The sequence below is a fragment of the Ictidomys tridecemlineatus genome, chromosome 10 (genome assembly GCF_052094955.1).
Source record: "Ictidomys tridecemlineatus isolate mIctTri1 chromosome 10, mIctTri1.hap1, whole genome shotgun sequence".
Taxonomy (NCBI): Eukaryota; Metazoa; Chordata; class Mammalia; order Rodentia; family Sciuridae; genus Ictidomys; species Ictidomys tridecemlineatus.
In genome coordinates this window covers 78,122,479-78,136,130 of record NC_135486.1, presented here as the reverse complement: position 1 = coordinate 78,136,130, position 13,652 = coordinate 78,122,479, and the positions used below count along the sequence as shown (strand labels likewise).

At 35.6% G+C, this 13,652-nt stretch overlaps 1 protein-coding gene across 15 annotated transcripts in view; it reads left to right on the top strand.

The window, feature by feature from the left end:
• Positions 1-13,652, top strand: part of Myo3a (myosin IIIA) — a 235,689-nt gene that overhangs the window by 61,555 nt on the left and 160,482 nt on the right. Inside the window, exon 1 of one of the 15 annotated variants that reach the window (XM_078023286.1) lies at positions 1,683-1,769. The exons of the other annotated variants lie outside the window; for them this stretch is intronic. The gene's annotated coding sequence lies outside the window, so the exon portion shown is untranslated. Of the gene's footprint in view, positions 1-1,682; positions 1,770-13,652 lie in introns of those variants that run through there. 15 annotated transcript variants of the gene reach the window in all.

Here is a 13,652-nt window from a genome sequence, read left to right as displayed (position 1 = left end):
ACTACGCACAACAGTCCACACACAGCCCACAGAGGGCTTTCCATACACCACCTGATGGGCTGCAATGAAAAGACCTCAGCATCACGTCTCTGATGTTTCTACCAAAAATAAAGTTCTGAGAGAATATCCACCAAATCCAAACTGGGAACAATTCTTTAAATAACTGGCCTGAAATCTTAAAAAAAAAAAGTCAAGTTCATGAAATTCAAGGAGAGTTGAAGAACTATTCCAGACTGAAAGAGATTAGAGAGACTGGCCACTAAAAGCAACAACTCATCTTGATTGTTTTGCTTTAAAGAACATATTTGGATTGGGTGCGGTGGTACATGCCTGTAATCCCAGCAGCTTTCATGAGTTCAAAGCCAGCCTCAGCAACAGCAAGGCGCTAAGCAACTCAGTGAGACTCTGTCTCTGAATAAAATACAAAATAGGGCTGGGGGTGTGGCTCAGTGGTCGAGTGCTCCTGAATTCAATTCCCGGTAGCAAAAAAAAAAAAAAAAAAGAACGTGGTATAGTTAATGAAATTTAAAAGACATATGAAGATCAGATGATAGAAATGTTTCAATTTAAACTTGCTGATTTTGACTATTGTATAGAGGGAATGTCCTTGTTTGTAATAATTCAACTAAAGTTTCCTGGGGTGAAAAAACATATGTGGATCACATACTCCCAAGTGGTTCAGAAAAAAATGCACCTTGTATTTCTTTTGCCAACTTTCTCTAAGGTTGAAATTCTGTCAAAATTAAAAAAAAAAAATCTATACAGTAGAGACTAGAGATTTAGCATATACACACACTTATACATACACACATATATATTATATGTGCATATATATACACACATACATATATACATACACATACATATATTATATGTGCATGTATATACACACACACATATATACTAATTGAATGTTATGAATCTTGAGACTCTGAGACCTAGTGTCTTATAGAATGGAATTATATATTAAAAAAAGAGAAAATCATTTTTAATAATTGACAAAGCTTTAGAATTTTTCTACATATATAAAAATTTAATACTTCGGGTAGGGTGTATTATTGAACTTTGCAGACATGACCCCTACCTTATTTGAAAGAAAGGACATTTATAATTATTTTTTATATAAAACTAAACCATGAATAAGTAGATTCTATAGTGATCTGATTCTGTTGAACCCTAGGTTCAAGTGTTTCAAACTGATCATGTTTCAAAGTTGAGTTAAGGCATTAGATATTATAGATAATGCTGTATACTTTAGACAAGGTTCTTTTAGTCATAAGGACCAGAAATCCAAACCAGCTCCAAAAATGGGAAGGATACAGAAGGCAATCTCATAGATGAGAACAGGGTTGAAGTGACTGAATCTGGGTCAGGGAAGTAGAAGGTAGAAGCCAAGACTGCTCCCTCTGTCTCTTGCTCTCTCCATGGAGAAACAGTCTCTCTGCTTCTTTATGAGTGTGTGCAGACCACCCTCTGGAGTTACAAATTGCCCAAAGCTACTCACGAAACAGTAGCCTTCAACCTCCTCTGTCTGTTTGACTTTATGGGTCCAATGCCAACAGCTAACTGACCCAGATTTTTTAATCCCTCAAACTAAAAGGAATTTGGAGTAGGAGAACAAGCTCCTTTGTTCCAATCTGGGTCAGATATTCTCTTTGCATCCATTTAGTTATGAATAGAGAAGGTTCCAGTAAGGCTGCCTAGGCCCTCTCCTTCTTCAAAAGACTGTGAATGAAGAAATTTTTTTCCCCAAGAGTGTTTTTGAAGAGGTGAGACAAATATTTTCTAAATATTCTAGAGAATTTTTTTTCTTATTGTTGCATGTTATACATGTTACCCTGTGCTCTGACAGGTATTTAAGACTTTAGACTTTAGTTGCTAAAATTAAATTACATAACTAGATTATGTAAAAAATCTGTAATATAAGTTAAAAGTGAATTTCAGACATTTTGAAAGATTTGTGGTTTTGCTTAGCAACAGATAAAAAAAGAATTTTGTATTTAGGGATTTATGTAATACAGAAACAAAAATACTTTAATATAGCAGGAGAGATTTTAATAAGAGGTATCAAGTGTGCTTTTCTATGATGAGATAACTGAATGAATCAAAGAGGACTTTCTTATATTTCTAAGAATCACTTCTTTGCCTCTCAGTCTTTCTCATTGTAAAACAAGTGTTTTGAACTAGACCTGTAAATGATCTTAATCTGCAACTGAAAATTTTAAAAGCTTGAAGAGCTTTCACATGAATGAATGGTTCTGTGGTAGAGAAGGAGAGAGGACAATGGGAGAGGTGAATTGGACAGAAGGTGATGATGAGACAAGGTATCAGTAATGAGAGTGCACCATGAATAACAAGTAGAGTGTGTACTCAGTTCTCTATAACTGAGGTCCAGTACAAGTGCATACTTCTGCAGACTTGAGTGGTGCAGGACTGGGGAGAGCCCTGGTAGAGCCCCGGCTTAGTATTTGCAAAGACCTGAGGTTTTTCCCTAGTACTCCAAACAAACAAACAAGAAAGAAAAAATAAAAAGAACTGAATGGTGCAGACAACTCTGGACACGACTCATAAGTCTAAAGCTGAGGAGAAGGTAGCAAGCAGTGAGATTTTGATGTCTTTAGAGAAAACACCATACTTTCTTCATTTTAGGAGTGAACCCAGGGCTTGTGAGTGAGCACATGTTCTATCACTAAGTCACATCCCTAGCCTGAACTACATCCTAAAGAAAGAGGTAAATCTAAAGCCAGGTAGAGCCAGCCATTCCAACCTGGACTCATCTCATAGATTCACCAAGTGTTAAAGCTGGAGAGAACTTAGAATATCATTTGGCACAGGGCCATCAGAAGATTTTTAAAAAATTAATCAATTTATTTATTTTTATTATTTCTTACATACATCACAATAGAGGAGTGCATTGCGTTCATATTTTTTGCATTGCAATTCTTAATACACCTTTATACCATGATTTATCAAATCTCTGTTTGTATATAAGGTATGTTGACACCAAATTCACATCTTCATACATGAATTTTGTATAATGATGACCATCTCAATCTTCTGAAGGAGACCATCAGAATATTTTTGGTCCCCCTTATATGTCAAAAGGTTGTCTGAATATGAGTTTCCTAGTGAGAAAGGGTATAGCCTGCATGACATTCACTAAGTAAATTTTGACCCATAAGCAATAAAGGATCATTGATTTATTCCTATCTTCTGAATTAACAAAGGGAAAAAAAGTTTAGGGAGAGAAAGTGTTTTGTTGAAAGATACACTTCAATGTATTTTTTTTTATTAGAGATGTACAATAATTCTGAAAAATATCAACCGTGTAGTATTGCATATGTTTACTAAATACTATTTAAACAAGATTATCAGATATAGCATTGTTTTTAAATAATATATGATTATTTATGTACTTTAAATCTTTTAAAAACATTTAAGAAGAGAGTTGTATATTTGATGGGGAGGTCTTAGGCCTTTTTTATCCTAGGACAGCTGTAGAATATTCTACTTTTTTGCCTTTTAAAAAAATAACACATTTTTATTGTGGTGTGTGTATGTATGTATGTATGTGTGTGTGTTTATAACATAAAATTTACTATTGTGACCGTTTTAATTGTACAACTGAGTGGTATTAAAGATATTCATGTTATTGTGCCACCATCGCTACCCTCTATCCATGGAACTCTCTTTACATTGCAAAACTGAAATTCTGTACTTGTTATAACTCCCCATTTTCTCCTCCTTCCAAACCCCAAAACCTATCATTGCATTTTGTTTCTATGAATTTTACAACTCTCAGTACCTCATAAGGTGGAATTGTGTATTATTTGTCTTGTTGCTTACTGATTTATTTCACTTAGGATGATGTCCTTGAGATTTATCCATATAGTGTGGCAAATATAGTGTGTGTCAAATTTTACTTTCTTTTTAAGGCTGAAGGATATTCCCTCATATCTATATGACACATTATGTCTATCTATTAATTTGTGGATGGAAACTTAGTTTGTGTAAATCTTTTGGCTATTACCAATAAAATGCTTCTAAAAACAAGGCATTACAAATAAATGTCTCGTTGAGTCCTTTCACTCAGTTATATCAAATATAATATAGTTGTAACTTTGTGGATTAGTCTCTGTATCCTCTATTCTGTACCATTGGTCCACCCGCCTGTTTTGGTACCAGTACCATGCTGTTTTTGTTACTATTGCTCTGTAGTATAGTTTGAAATCTGGTATTGCTATACCACCTGATTCACACTTCCTGCTTAGAATTGCTTTTGCTATTCTGGGTCTTTTATTTTTCCATATGAATTTCATGATTGCTTTATCTATTTCTACAAGAAATGCCATTGGGATTTTGATTGGCATTGCATTAAACCTATAGAGGACTTTTGGTAATATCGCCATTTTGATGATGTTAGTTCTGCCTATCCATGAACAGGGTATATCTTTCCATCTTCTAAGATCTTCTTCTATTTCTCTTTTTAGGGTTCTGTAGTTTTCATTGTATAAATCTTTTATACAATGGTTCCGTAGTTTTCATTGTATAAACCTCTTTTGTTAGGTTGATTCCCAAGTATTTTATTTTTTTGGAGGATATTGTGAATGGAGTGTTTTTCCTTATTTCCGTTTCAGAAGTTTTGTCGCTGATATACAGAAATGCCTTTGATTTGTGCATGTTGATTTTATATCCTGCCACTTTGCTGAATTCATTTATTAGTTCTAGTAGTTTTTTTGTAGACCCTTTTGGGTCTTCTAGGTATATAATCATGTCATCTGCAAATAGTGATAATTTAAGTTCTTCTTTTCCAATTTTTATGCCTTTAATTTCTTTCGTTTGTCTAATTGCTCTGGCCAGTGTTTCAAGAACTATATTGAATAGAAGTGGTGATAGAGGGCATCCCTGTCTTGTTCCAGATTTCAAAGGGAATGCCTTCAATTTTTCTCCGTTCAGTATGATGCTAGCCTGGGGCTTAGCATAGATAGCTTTTACAATATCAAGGTAAGTTCCTGTTATTCCTAGTTTTTCTAATGTTTTGAACATAAAGGGATGCTGTACTTTGTCGAATGCTTTTTCTGCATCTATCAAGATGATCATATGGTTCTTATCTTTAAGTCTATTGATATGGTGAATAACATTTATTGATTTCCGTATATTGAACCATTCCTGCATCCCAGGGATGAATCCTACTTGATCATGGTGCACAATTTTTTTGATGTGTCTTTGTATCCGATTCGCCAGAATTTTATTGAGGATTTTTGCATCTAGGTTCATCAGAGATATTGGTCTGTAGTTTTCTTTCTTTGATGTGTCTTTGTCTGGTTTTGGGATCAATGTGATATTGGCCTCATAGAATGAATTTGGAAGAACTCCTTCTTTTTCTATTTCCTGGAACAACTTGAAAAGTATTGGTATTAATTCTTCTTTAAAGGTTTTGTAAAACTCTGCTGTATACCCATCCGGTCCTGGGCTTTTCTTGGTTGGTAGTCTTTTGATTGCTTCCTCAATTTTATCCATTGATATTGGTCTGTTCAAATCGTGTGTTTCCTCCTGACTCAGTCTGGGCAAATCATATGTCTTAAGAAATTTATCGATGTCTTCACTATCTTCTATTTTATTGGAATATAGGTTTTCAAAATAATTTCTAATTGTCTTCTGTATTTCTGTAGTGTCTGTTGTGATATTGCCTTTTTCATCCCTTATGTTAGTAATTTGAATTCTCTCTCTTCTTCTCTTCATTAGCATGGCTAAGGGTCTGTCAATCTTGTTTATTTTTTCAAAGAACCAACTTTTAGTTTTGTTAATTTTTTCAATAGTTTCTTTTGTTTCAGTTTCATTGATTTCCGCTCTGATTTTAATTATTTCTTGCTTTCTGCTGCATTTGCTGTTGTTTTGCTCTTCCTTTTCTAGGGCTTTGAGATGAAGTGTGAGCTCATTTATTTGTTGGTTTTTCCTTTTTTTGAGGAATGACCTCCAGGCGATGAATTTCCCTCTTAAAACTGCTTTCATTGTGTCCCATAGATTCCGATAGGTTGTGTCTGAATTTTCATTTATCTCTAAGAATTTTTTTTATTTCCTCCTTTATGTCTTCTGTAACCCCTTGATCATTCAGTAACATATTGTTCATTTTCCATGTGATATTGGATTTTCCCTTCCTTCTTTTGTCATTCATTTCCAGTTTCAATCCATTATGATCAGATAAAATGCATGGTATAATGTCCACCCCTTTATATTTATTGAGGGTTGCCCTATGGCATAATATATGGTCTATTTTTGAGAAGGATCCATGTGCTGCTTAGAAAAAAGTATATCCATTCGATGATGGTTGGTATATTCTATATATGTCAGTTAAGTCTAGGTTATTGATTGTGGTATTGAGTTCTATAGTTTCTTTATTCAACTTTTGCTTGGAGGATCTGTCCAATGGTGAGAGAGGTGTGTTGAAGTCACCCATAATTATTGTGCTGTGGTCTATTTGATTCTTGAACTTGAGGAGAATTTGTTTTATGAATTTCGAAGCACCATTATTTGGTGCATAAATATTGATAATTGTTATATCTTGTTGTTTAATGGTTCCTTTTAGCAGTATATAATGTCCTTCCTTATCCCTTTGGATTAATTTAGTCTTGAAGACGATTTTATTCGATATGAGGATGGCCATCCTGCTTGCTTGCGCGGACCGTGTGCATGGTATATTTTTTCCCAACCTTTCACCTTCAGCCTGTGTATGTCTTTTCCAGTCAGGTGTGTCTCCTGGAGGCAGCATATTATTGGATTTGTTTTTTTAATCCATGTTACCAGCCTATGTCACTTTATTGGAGTGTTTAAACCATTAATGTTTAGAGTTACTATTGATATATGGTTTGTACTTCCAGCCATGTTTGATTATTTCTCTTTTTTTTTTTTTTAATTTCGTTTGTTTCTCCATGATTAGCTTTCCCCCCTCCGTCTGTCTTTACTGAGGTACTTCCCACTGTTGGCTTTGGTTATTGTTTTTCATTTCTTCCTCATGAAGTATTTTACTCAAGATGCTTTGCAATGCTGGTTTTCTGGCTGCAAATTCTTTTAGTTTTTGTTTATCGTGAAAGATTTTTATTTTGTTGTCGTATCTGAAGCTTAATTTTGCTGGGTACAGAATTCTTGGTTGGCATCCATTGTCTTTCAGTGTTTGAAATACGTTGTTCCAGGATCTTCTCGCTTTCAGCGTCTGAGTTGAAAAGTCCGTTGTTAACCGTATTGGTTTACCCCTGAATGTAATCTTTCTCTTTTCTCTTGTAGCTTTTAATATTTTCTCTTTGTTCTGTATATTGGATATCTTCATAACAATGTGTCTTGGCGTTGGTCTACTGTGATTTTGTGTGCTCGGTGTCCTGTATGCATCTACAATTTGTATATCTGTTTCCTTTTTTATTTCTGGAAATTTTTCTGTAATTATTTCATCTAGTAGATTACTCATTCCCCTGGTTTGAATCTCTATCCCTTCCTCTATCCCAATGACTCTTAAGTTTGGTTTTTTTAAATATTATCACATATCTCTTGTATGTTTCTCTCGTGATTTTTAACCAGCCTATCTGAGTTGGCTAGACTCTTTTCAAGATGATATATTTTGTCTTCATTATCTGACGTTCTGGCTTCTACTTGCTCCACTCTATTTATGATACTCTCATTTGAGTTTTTAATTTGGTTTATAATTTCCTTTATTTCTGAGATCATTGTTTGATTCTTTTTTATAATCTCTATCTCCTGATAAAGATGCTTAACTTTTTCTTTTATCTGTTTATGTAATTCATTCTCAATGTGTTCTTTCGCTGCTTGAATTCGCTGTCTCGTATCCTCTTTAAGGTCCGTTCCATCTGTCTAAGGTGTTCCATGAGTTCTTTATATGACCATTTTTCTGTTGACTCTATATCCTCCTGAATATTTAGGCTGTCCTGCATTGTTTGCACTCCTTTTCTTCCTTGCTTTTTCATGCTGTTCATATTGCTTCTTGTTCTGTTTGACTGCTGAGTTACTGTTTACTCCTATAAATTTATTTGATGCTTGGGAGGAAAGGTATTAGAAGGGAAGGGAAGACGTCACTAAAGAGAATGAAAGTAAGCAGGTAGCATTCAAGGAAGGGGGAATAAGAAAATTGAAAAGAATTGTAAAGACAGAAGAAAAGAAGGAAAGAAAAAATAGAAAATTAAAAAGAATTTAATGAAAAAAAATAATAATAGAAATTAAAATGAAATTAAAAAATAGAATAAAATAAAATAAGATGGATTAAAAAAACATTTAAAAATACAGCAAAAAAAAAAAAATTTATCAATGCAGTCCTAGAGTTCGATTGACTGCTCTTCCAGTAGATGGAGCTATACCCACCAGGCCAAGTTTCTCCTCTTAGTAGACGGGAGTCAATCACTGCGCAGCAGTTCTTCCTCCCGGACTGGGTGGGTCTCCACTCCTGCTGTTCGCCGTGTGGGCGGGGCCTTTCGCAGAGCAGGTCAGGGGTCGTTTGCAGCACCAGGCTGGCAGGTGGGGGGGTGGTCGTTTGCAGCTCCGAACCACCATAGGAGTTTCACAGAGTCGGGCCGACTGGGGCCGGGTAGGCAGCGCCCGCTCCCACACTCACTGCAAGGGTGTAGGCAGCGGCCGCTTGGCTGCGGCCGGTGGCGATTCACAGAGCCGGACGGGCGGGGGCCCAGGCAGGCAGCACCTGTCCCCTCGTTTGCTGCAACGTGTGGGCAGCGGGCGTTTGGCTGCAGCCGACGGCCACTCACAGAGCCAGGCTGGTGTGGGCCCGGCAGGCAACGCCGGCTCCTAAGCTCCCTGCACCGCATGGGCCGCGGCCGTCTGGTGGCAGCCAGGGGCAGTTCACAGAGCCGGGCAGGTGTGGGCCCAGGCAGGCAGTGCCCGTTCCTAAGTTCGCTGCTATGGTTGTGTGAGCAGCGGCCGCTTGGTGGGGGCCGGCAGCGGTTCCCAGAGCCCGGCCGGCTGTGGCCCAGGCAGGCAGTACCCGCTCCTATGTTCACTGCAACATGTGGGCAGCCGCCATTTGGCGGCGGCCGGCAGGACTGTGCCCCTGCTCTGCGTTGCCGAGATTCAGTAGTCTGTGACAAGCTGACACCTCCAATTAAACTTACTAATTCCAAGCCGGTCTCCTTTCAGTGGAATTTTGCTTGAAGTTTCTCAGCAGGACGCATGTGGGTGTGTTAATGAGTCTCTCTGATCCCTTTACCACGGAGGCATTGAATGTGCTGCCTCTTTGCCGGCCGCCATGTTCTCATTTTGGCCTTAATAATTTAAATTTTCTCTTTTTTCTTAGTGTGCTTAATGTTTGTAATTTTGCTCATCTTTTTGAAGAACTAGCACTTGGTTTAATGAAGTTTTTTCTTTTGTTTTTCTGTTTATTTCATTTATTCCTGCTTTCATCTTTATTTCCTACTTCCTGGTAACTTTGGGTTTAGTTTGTTCTTTTTCTAGCTCCTTAAGTTATAAAGTTAGGCTGTTCACTTGAAAGTTTTCATTTTTTTAAAAAAATGTGTGTTTATAACTATAAATTCACCTATTGCTTGTGCTGCATTCCATGAGTTTTGATATGTTATTTTCCTTTTCATTTGTATCAGTTATTTTGTTAATTTCCTTCTTGATTTCTTTTTGACCTGCTGGTTGTTGAAGAATGCTTTCTTTAATTTCCACAAATTTCTGAATTTCCTAGTTTCCCTTCTATAAATTGATTTGTAACTTCATTCTATTATGGCCAGAGAATATAATTTGTATACCTTCTTTTGTGCCAGTATGGATGTGTGTGCATGTGGTACTGGGAATGGAACCTAGGAACACTCTACCACTGAGTACATCCTCAGCCTTATTTATTTATTTGTTTATTTAATTTATTTTGAGACAGGGTCTTGCTAAGTTGCTGGAGTCAGACTTATCCTCCTACTTTAGCCTCCCAAGTACTGAGATTATAGGTGTGTGCTACCATATCCTGCTATATCTATCTTTTTTAATTGATTGAGACTTATTTGTGGCCAACCATATAGTCTGTGGGAAATGTCTCATGGGCACTTGGGAAGAATGTGTATTCTATTGTTGGGTAAATGTTGTGTCTATGTCTCTTAGATCTATTTCATTTATTGTGGTTTTAAGAACTCTGTTTCCTTATTTTGTGTCTAGTTGTTCTAGCTATTGTTGAAAGTAGGGTATTAAATTCTTCAACTACTCTTTTAGAATCGTCTAGTTCTCCTTTCAATTTTTTTCAGTTTTTTCTTAAGATATTTTGAGGTCCTAATATTAGGAGTATAAATTTTTATAATTGTTACTTTTTCTATACTGAAACTTTTTGTCTCTTGTAACTTTTTCTAAAAAGTTCATCTATTTATTTGATATTATATAGTCACTTCTTTATTTTGGTCATTTATTTACATGGAAGATTTTTCCCTTTCCTTTCACTTTCAACTTATTCATGTCCTTAAATCTAATGTGAACCTCTTGTAGATAGCATAGAGTTAGAACAGATTTTTAAAATTCATTATGCCAGTTTTTGTGTTTTAGAGAATTTATTTCATGGAAATTTAAGTAATTATTGATAAGGAAGACTCACTTGTGTCATTTTGCTCTGCTCTCTGTATGTATGATAGCTGCATTTGTCCCTGTTTCTTACATTACTCTCTCTTTTTCTGTTTAGTTAATTCTGTTTTGTTATAAAGTATTCAAATTTCTTTCTCATTTCCTTTTATTTATGGTTACCTTGGAGATTACATTTTATGCCTTATAGCTGAACTTATACCAGCCTAACTTCAATAACATATCAAAACTCTACTTCCATACATTTCTGTAAACAACCTTTCAATTATCAATAACATAGAATTACATTTTTATATATTGTGTGTCCAAAATATAAACTAATAATTGTGCCCTTTATACATTAATCTCTTAAGCCCTATAGAAAGCTATATATCACAGTTACAAACCAAATTACACTTATACTAGCTTTAATAGTAGATTTTTAAAAAAATATATTGTTTTATTTGTAGATGGGTATGATACCTTCTTATTTTAGTTGCCCATTTTTTTATGTGGTGCCAGGGATCGAACCCAGTGCCTCAAGCATGCTAGACAAGTGCTCTGCTGCTGAGCCACAACCCTAGCCCTAATAGTAGATTCTTGAAATGTGCATTCATCTCTTAAATTATGTAAAAAACAAAAATATAAATTATAAACCATAGTTAAAACAAGAGTTGTTTTTATAATTTTCATTATATTTATGTTTACTGAATTGTTATTTCTTCATACAGCTTCCAGTTACTATTTAGTGACCTTTTATTTCAAAAAATAGGATTCTTTTTTAGCATTTCTTTTTCTTTCTTTTTTGAGGGGAAGGTACCAGGGATTGAACTCAGGGCACTCAACCACTAAGCCACATCCCCAGCCCTATTTTGTATTTTATTTAGAGAAAGGGTCTCACTGAGTTGCTTGGCACTTCACTTTTGCTAAGGCTGGCTTTGAACTCGCGATCCCTCCTGCCTCAGCATCCAGAGCTGCTGGGATTAAAGGTGTGTCCCACCACGCCAGGCTAGCGTTTCTTTTAAGACATTTCTTCAGCTTTTGTTAATCTGAGAATGTCTTAATTTTACCTACTTTTGAAGGATAGACTTGCTGGATATAGGTTTCTTGGATGACATTTTTCAAAAAATTCAGCCCCACTGCCTCAGAGTTTCTGATATCTTATTTATCATTTATCTGATAAGCCACTAGTCTCTTGCTATTTTCAAGATTATCTTCATCTTTGTCTTTTGACAATTTGATTATTATGTGTCTTGGTATAGATACCTTGGAATTCATCTTACATGGGATTCATTAAGATCTTGAATATTAATGTCTTATATCAAATTAAGGAAATTTTTGGACATTATTTCTTTGAATAATCTCTCTTCCTTCTTTCTCTCTCTTTTCTCCTTTTGGGATTCTCACACTGTGCATCTGTCCACTTGATGGTGTCCCATAGATTCCTTAGGCTCTGTTCACTTTTCTTCAATTGATTTTTTCTTTTGTTCTACACAATTGATAATTTCAATTGTTCTTTCTACAAATTTTCTGATTCTTTCCTTTACATGCTCAAATATGCTTTTGAATCAGTCTAGTAAATTTGTCACTTCTGTTATTGTACTTTTATTTCCAGAGTTCATTTTTAGGCAAATATTTTTTTAAATGTATTTCCATCTTGTTCACATCTCATTTCCTAATGTTTTCAATATATTCCTTTAGTTCTCTGAGCATCTTTAAGACAGTTGTTTTAAAGTACTTGTGTAGCAAGTTCATCATCTCAGGGCTGGTTTCTGTTGGTTTACTTTTTTTCCCATGAGTGAGATATAATTTCCTGTGTCTTTGTATACCTTATGATTTTTTATTGTTGTTGCTGAAAATTAGATATTTTAATCTAATAATGTAATAACTCTGGAAATCAGATTCTTCCTCATTTCTAGGAATTTGCTGATTTTTGTTTTGTTTTATTTTTGTTTGTTTTGTATTGTAGTCTTTCTCTTTGTCAGGAACCAAGAGTGTAAACTAAAGATCTTTTTAGGGCTGGGTATAGTAGTACATACCTGAAATCTCAGGAAATTATCTCACTCAGTGACTGGGGAACCCAAGACAGGAGAATCCCAAGTTCAAGGCCAGACTTAGCAAATTAGGCCCTAATCAACTTAGTAAGACCCTGTCTCAAAATAAAATAAAAAATATGTTTTTAAAAAGGGCTGAGGATGTAGCTCAATGGCAGAGCACCTCTGAATTCAATTCCTAGTACCAAAAAACAAACAAAAAATTTCTTCAGATACATGGTTGCTTTTGTTTTTATTGTTGTTTCTGCTTATTTGTTTACTTTTGCAGGGCAAAGGATCAAACCCAGGGCCTTGCATATTCTAGGCAAGCACCCTACCACTGATCTACATCCTCAGCTGTGTGTTCTTTTGAATGTCCTAGATTTAATATCTGGCTCTTAAAAAGGAAAAAGAGAATAACTAATGAGGGGAAAAATGAAAAGCAAAAAAAAGTTCTGGTCCTTAGACCCCTAGAAGTTGCTGCAACTATGGTACATAATAAAATAATCCTGTGTGACATGTCTGATAGGGAGTAAACCAGTCCATTTTAGTTTTGAGAGAACAACCCTAAGATTTGTTACCAAAAAATGGAATCAAAGGCATTCCTATATATCAGTGACAAATCCTCTGAAATGAAAATGAGGACAACCACCCATTCACAATATCCTCAAAAAAAAAAAATACTTGGGAATCAACCTAACAAAAGAGGTGAAAGACCTATACAATGAAAACTACAGAACCCTAAAGAGAGAAATAGAAGAAGACCTTAGAAGATGGAAAGATATACCCTGTTCATGGATAGGCAGAACTAACATCATCAAAATGGCGATATTACCAAAAGTACTCTCTAGGTTTAATGCAATGCCAATCAAAATCCCAACGGCATACCTCGCAGAAATAGAAAAAGCAATCATGAAATTCATCTGGAAAAATAAAAGACCCAGAATAGCAAAAGCAATTCTAAGCAGGAAGAGTGAAATAGGTGGTATAGTGATACCAGATTTTTAAACTATACTACAGAGCAACAGTAACAAAAACAGTATGGTACTGGTACCAAAACAGGCAGGT